A 10047-nucleotide genomic window follows, 5' to 3' on the forward strand; every position below is an offset into this window, starting at 1 on the left:
AAGGAGGTGAAGCATGTTTACCTATGTCTCCATCTTGACCAGAAGTTCCTCATAAAGATTCTTGATGAGTCTGAACATTTCTTACATTGACTGAGTTGAGCTGAATAGATTTGCTACTGGACAGGACATATGAGTAAGGGAAAAGGAAAAAAGGAATCAAGGATGATTTCCAAGTTTTTAGCTTGAACAACTATATAGATACATTGAAATGATAAAGAGAGGAAAAGATTTGGGAAGGGAATAAAAATTTCTGGTTTAAAATGATTATTAGTTATCAAGTTTCATATAATTGAGGTAGATCTGTAAATTTGGAGCTCAGTATATCTGATTAAATAAATTTAAAAATCATCATCATTTGAGTGGTTTGTTAAACTATGGGAATGGATGAGATTACCTATTAGAGGACATAGACAGAAACAAATAGTAAAACTAAGACCTGACCTTTGGAATGCTCAAAAATTTAGGAGTTGAGCAAAGAAAGAATGTCCAAAAGGAGAAAAAAATAGAAGAGCATAATATCAGGGAAGCAAAGCGTGTTTTAAGAATGAGAGAGTGGTTAGCTATGTGCTGATTGGTCAGTAAGATGATGTCAGAAAGAATGTTTGGCCATTGAATTTGGCTAGCTGGTATCAGTATACACTTTGGTAAGAATGGAAACTATGGTAGAGTAGATTAAGGAGGAAGAAGATGTGAGGTTGCAAAAACTAGGATTTGAAGAAGTGGTTGCAGGTAAGATAAGGAGCCAGAGTTCCTTTAGGAAAACAAAAAATCAACAACTCTTGCTCTTTTTCCAAGAGGTATGGAATTAGGAAAATACATTAAGGAGACCTACAGTGACTTGATCCAAAAGCTATTGTAGGAGGAGTGAAAGAGGACCAGTGTCTGTCCCTGGCAGTGAGACAGGTAAGTGTTATGGTACTTTCGGTTATGAATAGAAGAAAGCTGAATGCATCCTGACCTGCCCAACCTGGATTTACCTTGCACCCTCATAAATAGTGTGGGCATGATGTAAAAAGATCTGGTTGCTAAAAACTGTAACACTAAGGGATTGGCCAGATTCTGGCTAGAAATTCTTTTGTGACTGGGCATGACCCAATTTAAAAAATCACTTTTCTTTGACAATTTGCTGTGAATGAGAAAGGTTTGTCTCTACCACCTTAGTCCTAGTCACAGTCAGGACATTCTGACCTGTCCTGTCCTTATTTAACCTTCAGGAATAGCCAGAAGCCCAACTAGCAATTCCATGGCAGCCAGGTATCTGCTACCACCAGCCCAGTGGTAATTAACAAAATTAAACCCATTAGCTTTGCCTGGAGATTGCTTAGCAGCCTGGGAAAGAGTTCTACCCTTGGCCGCTTGGGCTGGGAATCCTTTTCATTGAGCTTAGCAGTAGAAAGTGAATCAGACTGTTCTTGAAAAGTCCTATTACTGGGCCACTATGGAGAGAAGGACCTTATCCCAGTTTCTGCTGTTAGAGTCAGTCACCAAAGTCAACAGCCCTCCACTATAGTGAGCACATATAGAACAACTGGACCTATGGCTAAAGTTATTCAGATGAACCAGGGGTCCCTGATTGACAAAGAAGCAGAATCTGGAGCTAAGGAAAGATATGTGTTTTCCTTCCAGACTTTATATTACTGATACATTATTTGAATATAACTGGTGCAAAAAGATATGACAATCATAGTTGGTTTATTATAGCTTGGTGCACTTCCTTTCTTCCCTTTACATCTATTTTTTCTTTCTTTTACCTTGATTGATTTTCAATTTTAAGGACAGATAGTATCAGAGCATTTGACATCTTATTTCTCAACATTGCCCTCAGGTTGGTTCAAATAAACACACACACACACACACACACACACACACACACACACACACACGGGCAGATAGTATTATCTAAAATGAGACTCCATTCCTACACCCATTTCAAGTCAAATTTATTTTTGCAATAATTATATAAAGGGCTATATCTGAACATTATCATTGGCACATACCCAGGGCTTCTGAAATGTTGATCTTTGGAATCTAGTTAAGTTGTTGAAATGCCTTATAGCACACAGACCGTGAACACCAGTGGAGTTAGAATTGGTTGGCTGATGCCACAGTGGATGCTTACATCATACTTCTTTTTTTCTAACATCTGCTTTGGATATAATTTACACACCATAAAACTCACCCATTAAAATTTATAATTAAATGATTTTTTGAAGTAAATATGTAGAACTGTATAACCATAACCACAATGCAGTACTGGAACATTTTTGCCACCACATAAAAATTCCTCATACTCATGTGCGATCATATCCATTTCAACCTAAGACAACTACTAATCTACTTTCTACCTCTATAGATTTGCCTTTTCTGGGCATTTTATATAAATGGAATGACAAAAACACACAGTCTTTTACATCTGGCTTCTTTCACTTAACATAGCATCTTTGAAGTTATTCCATGTTCTGGAAAGTTTCTTTTTGTTACTAAATAGCGTTCCATTGTATGGATATACCACATTTTATTTATCCATTCACCAGTGCATTGATTTTTACTATTGCTTTAAAAAATGATTTCCTGATTATGTTTGTCTCAAATGTGTCATAAGATTATCTTGCAGATGACTTATGTTTCCTCCCTATATAAATAAAGGGATTGACAAGTAGTTCCTCAGGGAGACTGTGAACATCTCAGAAAAGTTGTGCAAAGGGCTTATGACAGCTGCCCCAGCATGCTCGCATGCAGGCTGTGGACAGCTAAGCAAGCAACAATGCAGATTTTAAGCCTGTCTCCTCTTTCTACTTCTCTTTTTTGTGGAGGGAAGGATAGGGAAATGAGACTTAGTCTGAAAATCCAGGCGGTCTTATGGGTTTTGTAATTCTAAGGCCCAAGGGCACTGAACTCTCCTGGGAAAGAAAAATAAAGAAAATCAGAGGCAGCACCAAGATCTAAGTCCTAAGCAACAAAGGAAGAAAAGCTTTTACCTGACCTGGAAGAGTAGGAATGCTGAAGGAAAGCAGCGTTCTCTCTCAGATTTAGAGCGCCAAAACGTTTATGCTGGTCTGAGGCTCCAGCTGGTCCTTTGTGGGAAGGAATAAAAACACTGTGGTGTTATTCAAGGGCACCTCCAGACCAGTCCCAGGGGAAACTGGTCCAAGTTCCTTAAACAGAGGGGCCAGTAAAATTGAAAGAGCAAGACTACCTCTTGGGGGCCTAAAATATCTGTGGCCACTAAACTAAAATATCAGGTCAGACCACCCCAGATTTCCAAAGAGTGGCATTCACTTTGATTGAGAGGTTTGCTCCTCCATCGGGGAGCAGGCCAGGGTTCAGTGGTAGTGGGAGAGAGCAGGGAGGCGGCCCATGCAGCCAGGAGCAGGAGGAGCAGGAGTGCTGAGCAGCTGCAGAAGCAGAACAACACCAGGACTATAACTGCCTCAGAAGGTCATGTGGGGAAGGAGATGTCTCAATGGTTTTGAATTCTATAAGTAGTTCAGTGGGGGATTGGGCAAACCCCAGGACAATTGCTATCCAACCTGTGAGGTAGAATTCAAGCATCCCAAACCTGCCTTGTGCTTTCTTGCTTCTGTGGCCTGAGGCTGTGACTGCTGCCTGGAATATTCTTTCTTGGACTGGAGTAGTGGGACCAACTTCTCTTTATTTTTCAGGTCTAAGCTAAAATGTATCTCATCAAAGTCCATCCCTATTAAAAGATCCCCAGTGATAGTCTATTACAGTCCTTTTTTTCCTTGAGAATACTGTATTTCAGTGATCCTAAGATATACATTTTCCCCACATTTTAACATCTCTGAAATTCAGATAAATTATAATATAATTGACCATGATTTTTACTTCTAAGTGATTCAAAAATAATGATATGTCTTATAAGCAGTGGCCTCTCTATTCAATAAAATTGAGTGTTGATTTGTTTGTATGTTTATTGTCTGTCTACCCTATAAGACTATAAGCTTCATTGGAGCAAGGATGACAAATGACTTGCCTGCCCAGCATGTAGTATAATTCCTGACACATCCTGTGTGCTCAGTAATGATTAATCAAACGAATCAGTTAAGCTTAGGATAGAGTTGTATGGGTCTTGGCCATGAAAACATACTACCCAATACCACGTAATAAGCTTTTTGGACAAAATCAACTATATATTCTTACTTTGAGATTCACATATACCCAATATCTTATCCTGAAATTTGAGCTATAAGTACTGGTATTAAGCAGAAACTTTCACACAAGCAGATACCTGAAAACCAAGCACACACATCTATCCAACCAGAACTGGCTAATATTTTGCATTACAGATTTCTCAGAAAATCACTTTTAAAGGGAAGATATTCAAAGACAGTACTTATGAAGCCTCTCTCCTTGTAATTAATACCTAGGTACCTTGAGAAGTATATTATTTTTACATTTGAAAAAAAACCCTCATTGTCATACATTATAGCCATTTTCTCCAGCTTAATACTACAGTTAACTCTAATCCTATGTTTATAACCTTTTAATCTAATTCAATAGAAACAATAGACTTGGCCTCATCAATTCATTTGGTTCTGACGTAAATAAATAGAAAAGCCAGGGAATTTGATTTTGGCCAAAAATAATTTAGTAATTTGAAATAGTTCAGGAAACACCTATAAGTAATATAGGAAACATAAATGGATTTCAATGCATAATTGATCTATTTGAAAATTTTTCTCCTAATCAAAGTCTGTCAATGCAAGGTTCTGGATAAGTCTCCTTATTATAGAAATCAACAATAGCGAGAATTTAAATACAAAATTATCCAAAATGAGAAAAAATGGGTCATTTCTGCACTCTCATTCTAGGCTTTTTGAGCAAAATAGAGCAAAAAATAAAGACATCTGCACCTTACAGTATAGCATGTCTCCCTGGTAGCTTTTAGGTGATGGTTCTGAAGCAATTTGGAAGGATGGATGTAGAGCTGATTCTGATCTTAGGCAACTCCTACTTCTCTGGACCTCAGAAGTCATTTCTGCTTCTGCAAGTCTGATTTATCATAGTCCAGCTCAGTTGTCACCACTTTCGAGAAACCTTCCAGACTTTACTGGTCAGAATCAATGTCTCCTTCCTCTTCTATACACCCCTAACTTTTGTTTCTTTTTTTCCTGTAGCCATTACACAGCCTGTCTTCTGGTATGATTGGGTATGTACCTGTTTGTCTGCCTCAGAAGGCTGTGAACTGGAGAGTCAGGACTATTTTTATTCATTTTTGTGTCTTGCACATGGCGAGTGTCTAGTACTTTTGCCATACTGTATTGAAGGTCCTTAGAAGATCTGCCTTGACTTATTATTCAGCTTATGCTCCCTAAGGCACTTTGGTTTTGTTTTTATGTACTAATATTCCAGATTAGGAAAAAAAAAAAAAAAAAAAAAAAAAAAACCCTGCTCATCTCAAACTCTCATGGGTCTTTGTATGTGACCAGAAACAAAGAACTGGGTTGAGTCCAACTCGGCTCAGCAAGTGCCTCTAGCAGTTCATACCAAGTTCATGTCCTGAGGTATGGTTGGCTGGGCTTTGTGGGCCTGAGAGGAGAGATGTTCCTACAGGGTTCTTGAGGTGAAAATTGGGTTCTGAGAGCAGGAGCCAATGTTCTCTGTGGACTTTGCAGCCACTAGAGCCCCATACATTATCTGTGCAGCCTAATCCTGGCTCTAACACTCATTTTCTGGGTGATGATGTGCAGATCCCTTAAGCTTCTCGATCATCAGCTCATTGGTCTCTAAAATAGGAAGTCTAATATTACAGTTGCTCTACACCATGTACTGGTGTGAAAACTAATAAATACAAAGCATTCTCAAGCACTCTGAAAGGGTTCAGTGCTAAGTATAGTGAAAGGAATGTGGCCAAAGGCCTCGGATCTGTGCCAGATGAAACTAGCCTTGGCCACTCTCCCATACTGCTCCCAGATGACGAAGGTTTGGCTGAAGATTCTGCCAGGACCCACACATCAGTGTTCCCAGAGGGAACTGCAAGGTACAGCCTGATTGCTGTGTGCTGAGAAAGCCCCTGAGTAAGAAGGGACCCACACAGGGGCATTGCTAATGCCAACCAAGAAAACCAGGTCACAAAAGTTCCCAACTCTAAGCATTGCTTTATGCTTCTGACCAGCGGCTATTCACTTATCATAAGAAACTCTTAAAATAAAATTATTTTTATTTTAACAAATTTTTGGTTTCAGGGAACCTAGCTGTGGGCAAGTTTTCAGTCTTATACATACCTACATAATGCCTAAACTGTTGGGCAATTAAAGCATTTCTTTGGAAAATCAATCCAACCAAGTTGTTTGATGTTGCTTACCCACACCAGTTAACTGGAGTTTTCACTTCCCAGCCAGTTGCTTAGATGAAGCCCAAGTTAATTTTTTTTTTTTTTGGTCACCTTTCATAAAATCTGAAATCTGAAAGTTCAGCCATAACCACCCCACAAAATGGACAGCCTTGTTCTTGACCTCTTTAACAAAGGACTCTCCTTCCAACTCATACCAACCTGGGGGAGGAAATAAGCCAGACAGCCCAAATGACGACAGAGAGGGATGAAATAACCCCTCCTTAGGACAATGCCTTTTCCTGTTCCTGGAGGCTCCTCCTATTCCCACACTGGTTTCTGTATCCGTTATGCCACCAGGATCCTCTTGCACATCAAAGTGTCCCTCCATGGGCTTCAAAAATAGGGGCATAACCTTAGTTTCTACAGGAAGGAATTTTCATCCCAAAGGAAAGGGGAAAAACATGTGTTTGGTTGCTATAAAATTACATGCTACCTTTTCATTTTATACACTTGCACACCAAAAGTATAGGCAGTCCTCTAGCTATTATGGGCCCAAGATTCAGCTCCTAGAATCCTATAGTTCACTTTGAAAGCATTTTTAAAAATTAAAACTCTAGCCATTCAGTCTTCATTAATAATACTAAATGCCTGAGTCAGGAAATATTTTAGTAGAAGACACGATTCTTTTCTACTTCAAAAGCACATGAAAAGGCATAAGCTGGACAGATTTTAAGAAAAAGAAGTTGAAGAATACCATGCATTCCATCTCAGACTAGGCTACTGGGACCCTTCTTGGGAGGTCTGCTTTAAATCTGGTTTTGAACTGCTAGATGTAATTCGTGATGGTGAAGCACTAAAGCTTCTCCAAAGCTGTCGTTTGTGTCATTATCAAAAGCATAGGTTACTACTTAACCTATCTTATGCATGGCAGATGTTTGAATATGTATGTTCTTGTCTCTGATCAAAAATGGTACAGATACCCTTGGGGACATGGGGTATAAATGAGAACCTTGGGCAGGAGAAAGCAGGTCCAATAGTATTTTTTTAATGTATAATTTGGGTATATGGGGAAAATAAATAGACAAAGTGAAGCTCCACCAAGTTTTAACTGGTGGGATATGTAGAAAACTATAGTTCATTTTCTTTGAGGCAGGACCCTTTTGAAAAGTATAACATTTGGCGGCTGCAAGGTATTAATCAAAAGAGAGCACAGATTTCAAACAGTGAAGAAGTATTTTTCTAAAGTTATTCATTCATTAATTCATTCACCTGCTCACTTAGAATTTATCAGTTACTTCATGGATGCCCAAATGTGTAGCTGGTGCTCTGAAAGGTATAAAACAAGTAGACTTGGCCATACCTTGAAAAATTCATACACAGGAATTCATGATTGCAGTGTTAACATTGGAACGAAATACCATTATCTTAACCCAGACAAGCACAACTGGTAATTTGGAGACAGAGTTAGGATGTTCTAAATCACTTTGTGATAGATAAATAAGACGGAAGCTTAAAGATAGACAAGCACAATTTCTGATTGACCTTCAATAATTTCAAGGCAAGCTCCCTTGCTGTTCTTTTCTCCTCACACTCTGTTGGAGGGGGAGAAATCAAGCCCTGTAGCTTGTGAATTTCTTTTAGCAATGAGGAAAGGTTTCTTCACCAAAGGGGAATACCTCAGGAAAAGAAAGAGAAAAAGGAGTGCAAGCAGAAGAGACCAGATTCCACTCTGCCAAAGGCACCATTGTGTCTGGGAAACCCATAGGTTTAACGTGGAAAACAGTGACCACTACACCGAGACACAGGAGAGGAAATGAAAACCAATGGCAAAGCATCTGCCATGCCTCATGTGTTTTTAATACATTATCTTATTTAATTCTCACAGATAGTTTACCAAGAAGGCGTTAACAACTCTCATTTTATAGACGAGGAAACCAAAGCTCAAGTGAATTTAAGTAACTTGCCCAAAGTCATACAGCTGGTAGGCAGCGGAGTCAGGAGTTAAATCCAAGTCTGTCTGATGCTAGAGCTCATGAATTTTCCCTTGCCCCACACTAGGCTCAAACCTCCAGAGAAAAGTGTATGTCTGTAAGCCTCTGGCTGACTGCTGCCTGTTCAGATTCTCTAAGGGATACATCAGAGTATTTTTTTATAATTTTATTATTTTATTTTATTTTTTAAAAGATTTCATTTATTATTTTTAGAGAAAGGGAAAGGAAAGGCGAAAGAGAGGGAGAGAAACATCAGTGTGTGGTTGCCTCTCAAGCGCCCCCAACTGGGAACGTGACATGCAACCTAGTCATGTGCCCTGACTGGGAATCAAACCAGCAACCCTTTGGTTCACAGGCCAGAACTCAGTCCACTGAGCCACAGCAGCCAGGGCCCAGAGCATTTTTTAAATATAGTTTCTCCATTTCTTTTACTCACCTAAATTCTTCATAAGACTGTATTCTTACCATAGCAGCCATGGTTTATATTTGAAATTAAGTATATTGCTATCTGAAGTGTTTATGAAGGATGTTGCTATGTAAATTCTAACATTGTGATGAATAAAATGAGATATTTACGTATATTGTTGAAAAATAAAATAATTTTTAACAAGATTCTCATCTATTTTTATCATGCTGATGCAAAACTATACTATATTCTGACTATTTATAAAGTTACTTCCTTACATGTTTTCTATTTTTCCCCCATCCTGTCATCTAAGTAATCTCTACTATATCTAAGGAAGAGGAAACAAGAAGTTGTACCACCTGTGTTTACTAATTATAGTGTTAGACGTGGGTACTTAATTAGAATGCTGATTATCTCTCAGGCAGTTAACCCTACCTTTTCCTTAGAACTGGCAACAATTTAAATTCAAATATCTTCATGACAGGCAGTTTTATTTTATGTGGCACACCAAAGACGTGAGTTGGTTTAAGTGTGTGTGGTTTGGGCATTTTTTCCCCCCTTTCAATTTTTGTTAGAAGGTTGTGCTTCAGAAAAGTACATTCAATTGGCCTATACCTTTGGAAAACTTTCTGGAGTTGTTCTACACATATGCCACAAGCCTGAACCCAACACATACCAGCTCCAAGAAAAAGCAGGGCGTTCTATCTCTGTGACTGATTTCATGTTTGGATTTTCTTTTGAGTCTACCAATAAGTTCCAGATGTGTTGTGTTGGTTTTTTGGATGCAAGTTACCTGTCCATTGAGAGCAGAAGGAGACCACGAGCTTGGGCCACCCACAACTGACAGATGGCAGTGACTTTGGTCACTGATGATGTTGGCAGGATTCAACTCAGCTTAGAAAGAAACCATAATGCCCCTTTACAATTTCCTTTGCTCTCCCCAGCCATTCTAGTAAAGGAAAGAAGATTTGAAAAGTCAGGACTCCAACACCACATGTGCTACATTTACATCTGGACAAGGCCTTGAGTGAATCTCCGTGGAAACAGAAGAGGAAAAAACCCTCTAGGTAATTGTTGCTCCCAACTTCAGAGACAAGCATGGTTGAGTGGGGTGGAGCAGGGTGGAGCAGGGTGGAGTGGGGTGGAGCTCCTTGTTTGAGAGCACAGCCAGTTGGCTGGTTCAGTATAAAAATTAAAACTAATTTGCATTCATCTAAAAAATTTTATTTTAGATAAATTTATATTCATCTAAAAAAATACAAGATGCCTACTATATACATAAAGGTATTACTAGAAGACTATAAATGCATAATAAAATTTTAATGCACATGGCTTTTTTCGTGAAAATAATATTT

Source organism: Furipterus horrens, unplaced genomic scaffold (genome assembly GCF_987537825.1).
Source record: "Furipterus horrens unplaced genomic scaffold, mFurHor1.1.pri manual_scaffold_2, whole genome shotgun sequence".
In the NCBI taxonomy this organism is placed as follows: Eukaryota; Metazoa; Chordata; class Mammalia; order Chiroptera; family Furipteridae; genus Furipterus; species Furipterus horrens.